We start from the raw sequence: 10,471 nt of genomic DNA on the forward strand, positions 1-10,471 counted from the left end.
TTATGTTGTCAGTGCCCAATAACAAATAAATGATGCTGTGTAGTGATGAGTGAATTTTTTCTCCATGCATGGATTTGCAGCAAAATTCTGTACTTCTCCACCAGGGAAATTTTTTTATCTGTGAAACTGCGGCAAAAATACGCAACAAAAAGTCATAAAGACAAAATTGTCGCTGAGACAAAAAAGTTGCCATAAGAAAAACTTCCCATTGACTTTAATGCATTTGGACAAAAAAGTCGACAAGACAAAAAAGTCGCCAAGACCAAAAAATTGCCACAGGAACAACGTCCATTAACTTTGGAGTGAGAAAAAATGGCCATGTGTAAAAAACAAACGTCAATGCCTGTTTGAAGCGTTTCACAAATTTTTCACCGTTTTGCAAAGGTTTGATCAGTTTCGCGAATTCTTCTGTGAAGTGCTCATCACTAATGCTGTGGATTATCAGATGCTTAAAAGCTGGAGGACCTGTTAAAGTTGCAATGTCCTACTGGTAAATATACAAGAACCTGGAACTTATGTCACTCAACCTGTTATGGTAATGCAACCTGCAGCAACCCCTGACAGGGGAAATGTAGCACAAAGCAGCAGGAGGCCTTCTTATCTGGAAACCTGTTATTCAGAAAGCTCAGAATTATGGAAGGGCCATCTACCATAGACTCCATTTTATCCAAATACTCCAAATTTTTAAAAATGATTTCAATAACAAAACAGTACCTTGTACTTGATGGCAACTAAGCTCCACGAATCCATATAACGCAAGACATTCATACTGGCCTTTATTAATGTTTAAATGATTTTTAGCAGACTTATTGTATGTTAAGCCCAATTACAGAAAGATTACTTATCTGGAAAGCCCCATGTCCTACACGTTCTGCATAATATCTCCCAAGTCTGTACAAGAAAACTAAGGGCAGATATAATTATATTTGGGTTATGGAAGGGTGTCACACACCACTGAGTATGCTCCTCTGCCTTTCTATTTATAAGATATAAACATAAATAATTGCCATGTGTCATATAATGATTGCCGAGGAGACGATTGTTACACAAGTCTTGTTCTTGCTGCATGCCATGGAGCCAGAGTTTTCTCTATATAATTGGGAACAGTGCAAACAAAATGCCATGCTTCCCTTGTTCCTTTTGAGTTACAGTGAAAACACAATATTACATTCCCTTATGTTAAGTTTTTCCTAATTTTCCACTATTTTTAGAGGTCCCAATAATATATAATGCATTCTGCACTTCCCTGATTTTACAATTTCCTTTACACTATTTTGGTCCCCTAAAAAAAGGTACTACTGTAGTTTTCAAAGGATAACGCTAACTGGAAAAGGCTGCAGTTTAGCACTGTAGCCCCCCATTAGGATGTATTAAGGTAACAAGCCAGAGCTGCCTTGTACCCGCAAAATGCTGTGCTCCCCAGGCACAACTCCTCTCTGAATGATGGGGTGCAATGTTTGCACACTTCAGTGCTCTTGCACTTCTAGATGGGATCTGAGTAAATGATCCCTGTCTATAACTGGGTTGATAGGACATATACAATTTTGAGTATGTTTTACGACCTAAACATGATTCATGGATGTTCCATGGGTTTCAGGGTTTCTAAAGCGAATACAATTTCCAGTGTCAGCGTTTGTTTTATGGCTTGCACATGGAGCCATGGGCCTGTAATTCCGTTTGTTTGTTGGCATCTGTTTAGTAGTTTGTTAAAGCTCTACGCTGCGCTCCTATTAATGGATGTTGTAATCGACAACAAACAGGGTAAACAAATTCCATCCAATCCTGAAACATTTGGGAACTCATAGCCAGGATGTAGCAAAGTTATTGGAGCTGCCTCAGTATAACCTGAACAGTAACGTAACTAGGTGGGGGAGGGCCCTGGTGCGGGCCATGCAGCCAGGGCCCCCCTACCCCCCTTCACGTCAATTTTCTTTGCGGATACAGTGGGGTGCGATCTGCCTGGAGGCCCTGAGGGGGCACGGACCCTGGTCCAATTGCAACCCCTGCTCCACTGGTAGTTACGCCACTGAACCTGAATTAATTAATAAAGAACATGTGCAATATCCTACGCTTGTCCTTAATAACGTAGCATGCTGCCCAAGGCTGATGGTACTCAGTATGCCAATATAGTCACAATCTACCCTCGGATTATTATCAACAGTAGACCTATTGGCTTTGTGATGGTGTATCCAGCCTAAATGATAAAAAACACTGACCAGGCTACAGAGGCCATTCATTCTAGTGGGTCCATAAACCAGTTTGAAAGTCCATTAAGACATAGGAAACTTGTTAATATCATTTTCCCACAGGACTACCACCAAGGGCTATATGGATTTCTGATACATTTATGGTGCCATACTGTTAAACAATAATAAGTATTTACAGCAGGGACACTAATGAATATAGTCAACAACATTCTGGGCAGAAGAACAACCCTTTGTAATCATGCAAATTACACATTTGCAAGCCAAGGAAAAGAAAATATTCCCTAATTATAATAATGATTAGCATTTTATTTTCTTATATACAGTATTATCCATAAAACATATATGTGTTTGTTTATGAAGAGAATGCAATGTGCACCCACAGTGCATTCTTGATCTCCTAATTTGCACATAGCGCTGTCAGGCACCCTCTTAGTGCCTCCGGTATGGAGACTGGATGTGAATGCCTAACTGTCATGCATAGGATAAGGGCTACTGCTTGTAACAGCTGATCTTGTATTAAGCAGAGTCTCTGACTTGGCTGTCACATGGCCTGGTGCTGGCTCTTAAGGTCCCCTCCTGGAAACCCAACTAGAAATGCAGGAGAAACTGAGGTGCTTTCATGTGTAATGTCTTATTTTAGCTCCACTCTGAAACCATCGGAATCACTTTGCTGTCTGGAGGAACTTCAAAGGCAATCGGGAAACTTTGAAATAAATATAATTTTCCCGTAGTTGCACAACAGCTATTTTGCACTAATTGGGTAACACAGGGAAAACATGAATATTTAATGTCTCTGTTGCCAGAAAAGCAATGACACACAAAACTTTGACGAAAACCTTGGCTAAAGAAGTAGGGTAAAAGCTGCTGGACTTCAGCTGCCGATTAGGCCATTTCAGATTGAGTTGGGAAGTCTATTGGACTTTTTTATGAAGTTAAACCATCAACCTGTGTGAACGATTAAATGGGCAGGTTTTAAAAATCTACTCAGGACAACATTTTCTTCTCCAAGACTTCACAGGTCTCTACTATGATTGGATTGTTAGACAAGGGTCTAAACAATGAGATGAGTCCAGTTTGACCCTACATGTGGGTGGCCAACTGAATAGACCTTCCCATGTATGGCCAGTTAAAGAAACAGCAAGGTAGAATTTTTGCTGTGACCTACTGAAGAGAAACACTCACAGTTACAGTTTATTCATACAAACCTTCTGTGCAGATAAGGAGACTCTTACAGACATTGAATGCTACTATTGATTCTTTCATGAATATGCATGAACATATAACATAGTAACATAGTAAGATTAGTTGAAAAAAGAAACGCGTCCATCCAGTTTAACCTTTTAGGTCTATATATAAACTATTCCTTCCTGACTCGAAAATGGCAATGGGACCAGTCCCTGGATCAACTTGTACTATGAGCTATCTTCCATAACCCTGTATTCCCTCACTTGCTAAACACCATTAGTGAAGGGTGAATTTATTCGCCAGGCGCAAATTTGCAAAACCGCAGCGAAAATTCGCCAACGTCGAAAAGAATGGACAAATTTGTGCTGGCGTACAAAAAACAGACTGTTTTTATGACACCGGCGTCTGTTTCTTTTTCGAAAAAATTTTGCAGTTTCGCGAATTTCGCTGGAAATTCGCAAATTTTTCGGCACAGCAAAATGCCCCAAATTCTCATCACTAAACACCATCCAACCCCTTCTTCCTTCTTAAAGCTATCTAATGTATCAGCCTGTACCACTGATTCAGGGAGAGAATTCCACATCTTCACAGCTCTCACTGTAAAAAACCCCTTCAAAATATTTAGGCGGAACCTCTTTTCTTCTAATCGGAATGGGAGACCTTATGTCAGCTACTAGACCTACTGGTAAATAAATTCATTAGAGAGATTATTATATGATCCCCTTATATATTTATACATAGTTACCATATCCCCTCTCAAGCCCCTCATCTCCAGCGTGAACATCCCCAACTTGGCCAGTCTTTCCTCATAGCTAAGATTTTCCATACCATTTACCAGCTTAGTTGCCCTTCTCTGTACCCTCTCTAATACAATAATTCAAATGTCCCGTTTGAGCGCTGGAGACCAAAACTGTACGGCATATTCTAGATGGGGCCTAGTGGCTATAAAGCAAGGAATCCCTGCAAAGTCCTCACACTACAACTAAAGATGGCCCTGTTGACATGCAGCATAGATCCCTCTACAAGTGCCATTCCCAGCCTAGCTAGCTCCTCGCAGGGCCATCTTTAGTTTGCAAGGAAGAGCAAACACAGGCTTTGCAAGGCATTATTATTTTTATAATATAGAACTGCCAACCTTTAACTCTTGTTCATTCGAGATTCCTTTGCAATAATGTTAGTGTAGCGGTGCATGTCTGTATAAACACATAATCAAAGAGTAAAAGTGGATCATATGCAGCATACTGAATCCTCTGCTGATTAGCAAGCTTAGGTTCATACAGGGACATGTTTATTAAAAGGCACTTTCTATATATATTTCACTGCATGTATAACTGGATAATGAACAAAGCAACTTCCTAGGGACTCTTGGGGACTTCAATAGGGCTAGGAGAATAGGGCAGCAGTAAGAACAAATTCTGATATATGTCCCTTTAGTCATTGAAATATAATTCTCAAAATCTCCAGCACACGGGGGGGATGTTCTTCAGCAACATCTGAAATGCCGTAGGATGTACGCCGTTAATATAATGTGTTAATTCTTGCCATGCTGCCATACTGTTACATCTACCCCTGCTACATTTACTGTCTGTTAACTCTTCCTTCTGTTGAACTGTGGAGTACCATTATGTGCTCCTGTGCCGAGTTTGTAAATGGAGAAAAGAGTCTAACAAACACCCAAATACACTGTCTAACTAGAATGATTAGTGCTGGAAAATAAAATGTGTTTTTGAAGTTGTCTCAGTCTCCATTGCATAAGGCAATGTTGCATAAGTTGTATATTTTGGCATAGTGGCCTTATAATGCTGTGGAAGTGGGGCAGAAATTATTAGATACTTGTTTTACGGATGTGTTTTGATGCAGTTAACTGTGCAGTCATACCACACAGGATCAATCCAAGAGAAACAGAACAAGCAATGTAGGCCATCGACTTACTGTACTTGGATATGGAGCAATCTGGAGTAGTGACGTATGAAGCTTATTTGACCAAGGGCAATGGGCAACTGTATATTGGAATGTTTGCAATTTCATGGCTGGATCCAGTGACAAACATTTATGGAATTCAAAAATGTCCAATCTGTAACCCACCGACTGCTGCTTACAAGTAGTCTAATGTAGTTTGTCCTTAAAGGGATACTGTCATTGGAAAAAAAAATTTTTTCAAAATGAATCAGTTAATAGTGCTGCTCCAGCAGAATTCTGCACTGAAATCCATTTCTCAAAAGAGCAAACAGATTTTTTTATATTCAATTTTGAAACCTGACATGGGGCTAGACATTTTGTCAATTTCCCAGCTGCCCCTGGTCATGTGACTTGTGCTCTGCTAAACTTCAATCACTCTTTACTGCTGTACTGCAAGTAGGAGTGATATCACCCCCTCCCTTTCCCCCCCAGCAGCCAAACAAAAGAACAATGGGAAGGTAACCAGATAGCTGCTCCCTAACACAAGATAACAACTGCCTGGTAGATCTAAGAACAACACTCAATAGTAAAAACCCATGTCCCACTGAGACACATTTACATTGAGAAGGAAAAACAACAGCCTGCCAGAAAGCATTTCTCTCCTAAAGTGCAGGCACAAGTCACATGACCAGGGGCAGCTGGGAAATTGACAAAATGTCTAGCCCCATGTCAGATTTCAAAATTGTATATAAAAAAATCTGTTTGCTCTTTTGAGAAATGGATTTCAGTGCAGAATTCTGCTGGAGCAGCACTTTTAACGTATTCATTTTGAAAAAAAAAATGTTTTTTCCCATGACAGTATCCCTTTAAGTAGAACTGAATTTTCTAAGGTTTGATGCTGGGAGGCACAGCAAGGGTAGCCATGGGTCGGGTTTAGATCCCTGGTGACAAACTAATGAGGCAATAGTAACCACCACTTTTGAACTACTGAACACATTCAACAAGAGTGGGAATAAATACCTGTGTCTAAGCAGCCTCTAAGCAATAAGGGGAGGATGATAGATAAAGCAAATGTCACAGAGTTATATACTAGTGTAAAGCTGGTCATACAGGTTAATGATCACAAGCGCAATTTTGTATGCAATTCACCATGTTATTTTTACCCAGAATGCAGTGTTTTTTCTTAATTCAACAATTTTAGTATAGTTGAGGCTGCAAAGTAACTGTATATCAAAAAGTGCAACTATGCAATTGCTGAAAATGCTCTAATCCCAGACGCCATAATTTTCACTGCAAAATAGGTGTAAAAACAAAATTAGGCGTAATTTCAATGATGTTGGCTGATGCGGAAACCCTGGACCTGCCACCAGCTTGAACGGTATGGGCTATGACTGTAAACAATCCCTATGATGTTCTCTACCATCATCTCTCTTTTTCTGAATCTACTAGAGAAGAGTTGGGCAGAATTCACTTGGAACAAAAGTTGAAGTTGATTAAAGTTTGACTGTTTTAAAGTACAGTAAATAAGTTGATGGGCGAATCAGACCCGTTTCCTTTTGCCAATAATTCAGAAACAGCAAAAATCACCGAAATGCATTGAAATCTATGAGCAACATTTTTTTTTCACCAACTGGAGTCATTTTTGAGGCAAAACTTGGAGAAAAATTTCGCTCATCAATATAAATAACTCAAAAATAAAGCGGTAGATAAAGACATTCAAACAGATTCACTAAATGTATAATAATGTGTTATACATTAACTTCTAAATGTACCACCTTCCCCTGGTAACGATAAATATTATGAATATATAATAAATATTATTCAAGTCTGAGACTATAATTGACTTGGCAAGTCCTGTTATCAACAAACAAATCAGGCAAGTGTGTGAGTGAGTGATTTACTGATTCTGGTTCTCCCTGGTCTGCATACAGTATTCAATACAAACAATCTCACATTCAGACAAAAAGTTCCATCACAAATGCAGAGTGTTAATAAGGTCGTGCCCTTGTTAAGTTGAAAAACAGCAAAAAAAATGTGTCATTATCTTGACAGTCACAACAAATGGAATAACTGCCATCAATTAGCCTGTTCCAAACTTGTGAAGAATCTACTGTGCAATCCGCCATAACAAATATGTAAAAACAGGGATTGGCCCTTTACTTGATAAAGGGCCAATGTCAGAAACATGTTGTGGAGCACTTTTCCCCAATAAAAGCACTTTGCAGTCGTAGTTACTGCCTTGGATTTGTCCTGCTTTCAACTATAGTACTGATTGTATCATTTTGGGTGTGGACACAGGACACCCTTGCAGGAGAATCCACCTACATGTACTAAAGGTGAGCTACAGCCTATTTATAATTGGTGTAAAAACAAGGAGCCAAATACTGATCAGCAAACCAATGTGCGGTAAGAAGGGACAGTTGGAAATTTAAAAGATATTAGATATGTCTATAAGAACATGCAATATGGGTGCAGAACATTTTGCAAGTGATTGGTGGCACCTGAACAGATCCAGACTCAGATAGGCTGTAGAAGTCGACCAGACTCATAGTAGTTAGTCTTCAGCAGAACAACTAAAGTTGAACATATATTATAAGACCTTGCCAAACAAACATATTTGCTACTATACCAGTGGTCAGATTGAGGACCTCACCAACAAGCAGATGCTGGCCTCAATCCGTCAGAAAAATCTGACGGAGAGCCCCACACGAGGGCAGATCAACCTGAAGGGCCTGAATGTGCAGCATAATATATGGCCACCTTAACTTGCCTCTGTATGTGAGTGGTCAGCAAATATTTTTAAAACAAGCTTCACTTGAAGGTCCAACCTATGGCAAGGGCCTCTCTCAGGCCCAAACTGGTCTGTGGGTTCTGGCAAATACCAGAGGGGCTGCCATAAGATGCCATAGAAACTCACTATTTAGTGGGCTGATGGGGAGCTGATTGGGCCTCTCTGTATTGGAATGCCAGGGCCCTTTTTTGACTCCCAGTCCAGACCTGGCCTTCCTTAGTAACAAGTGTAAATATAGGAACATATTGGTGTATCATTCATTCGGCCATAGTTCCAAGAATATTTGGGAAATACATATTCACCTCAAATCTCATACTAACTGTCCTTTAAGAATTCCCCAATTCTCACCTTAAAGGAAAAGGAAAGTCTTTAGATGGGGGTTCCAAAAGTTAGGTACCCCCAAGAGAAAGAACCCTAACCCAGGCATTGTTCTGCTGATCTGTTTAAGGGAAGAGACACACGTGGAGATTCTGAGAGATTTAGTCGCCCGACGACAAATCGCTCCTTCTTCGTGCCACTAATATCCCCGAACTGCCTTCCCGCCGGCTAGAATCTAAATCGCCTGCAGGATGGCAATCGGAGCGCTTCATTTTCTGAAGTCGGCCAAAGTTGCCTCACGAGGAAACTTCGGGCAACTTAGGAAAGCGAATCGCTCCGAGTGCCACCCACCGGTGATTTATATTCTAGCAGATGGGAAGGCAGTTCGGGGAGATTAGTGGCACGAAGAAGGAGCGATTTGTCGTCAGGTGACTAAATCTCCCCGAATCTTCATGTGTATCTTTGCCCTAAAGACGGCTGCTATCAGTGAGAGCTGACTCATACAGCGTGCCTAGCATTGTGGGTGTTATGCAGGCATACACATGTAATTAACTTTCATCAATATCATCTACATCAATGCTAAATTGACACTTTTTTAAAAAAAAAATACATTTAAATGAAACATTCATGTCTTAATAAAACAACACAATTGCCCTGTGATAGATCCCCTCTACTACAAATGTAGATAAAGCAGAATTTCTACATAATGTAACATGTGCCCATGTGATGTTTTCGGAATTTGTATTTAAAATGAACACAAACATAGATGTAGGGTGCATTTTGCCTTTGAGCTGTGTGCAGAAGATCTGCGTGCTTACACTGAAAACATTGTGCTGTATAATTATGGATATCATGGCTATGTCACGATACTGTACGGCTCCAGCGAATAGCGACAGATAAATAAAGTCTAAGTATTTTCCATTTAGATCTGGGTTCCTGTGTAATATATTGGCCTGGAAAAGATTTTCAAGAATGGAAAGCAAGCAATGAAGGTTTTTGGGTAGATATGAATATTGTGCATGGATATGACTAGGTACATACATTTAGCCATGGGAGCAAACAGTTTGTGTCTACAATCTTGTGTCTATAGGCAAATCACTCACAGACACACATTTGTTTATATGCACAACCAAAAGCAAAGACAAACTATAAATAATGGATATTCCTCAATGGTAGTCCATGGCTTGAACCTGGATCACTGAGTTCAAATAGGTCTTCCATTAAATGGCAAATATAAATGTAACCCGTTCTTGGCAGGAATATCCAGGGCCACACTGTGGCGCTAACAGTATAGATCCCAAGCCTCTGCTAAGTGGGAGATTTGCGGGGTTTGGATAAGTTAAGTGCCTCCACCCAGGGCTAAAACCCGATATTGGTGGCATACAACTCCCTGGGAACTGCAATAGCAGTGATTTTGGTACCAATTGTAGCAGACAATAAACCACACAATAGGCAGATATGCAGTAATATGTAATATTAGAAATGCAATATATGCAAATGCAATAAGAACAGTGAAATAACAATAATACGATGAATATAAGACAATATAATAAGTATCACCCTTGGTATGAAAATGTCCACTGTCACTTTAAGAATGGTGAGCGTGCACACTAGAGGTCTGAGGGGATATACCAAAGTAGTAATAGAAGAGGTATGTGTTGCAACACTAGATTGATGCACCCCGGGGTGTGTAAAGTGAAGGTCTCACCAACTCCCAGTGATAATGAAAGAATAAAGATCCTGTGAGGCAGAGCAGATACAGGGAAGCAGTCTGGCAGCTTTAATCCACACTGTGCTTGGAATGCTGGTGTAGGGAAAGGCTTCCTAAAATCCTGAGGATCCACTGCACGTGTCACGGAGGCTGATGGGAAATCCACAGTCCAGATCTGGTGTACACGCTGGCAACTCACTACAGGGCTGAAGTCCTATCTATCCTACAGGGATTACTTCCCTAGCAATAGCTCAGGCAGCTGCACTAGTTCCAGTCACTATGATGGCTGACTGGAAAGGGTTAACTAACTCCCTGTGCTCTGACTATGGGATTCCCTATATGGGTAAATATTCTATAGGT

The sequence above is a fragment of the Xenopus laevis genome, chromosome 4S (genome assembly GCF_017654675.1).
Source record: "Xenopus laevis strain J_2021 chromosome 4S, Xenopus_laevis_v10.1, whole genome shotgun sequence".
In the NCBI taxonomy this organism is placed as follows: Eukaryota; Metazoa; Chordata; class Amphibia; order Anura; family Pipidae; genus Xenopus; species Xenopus laevis.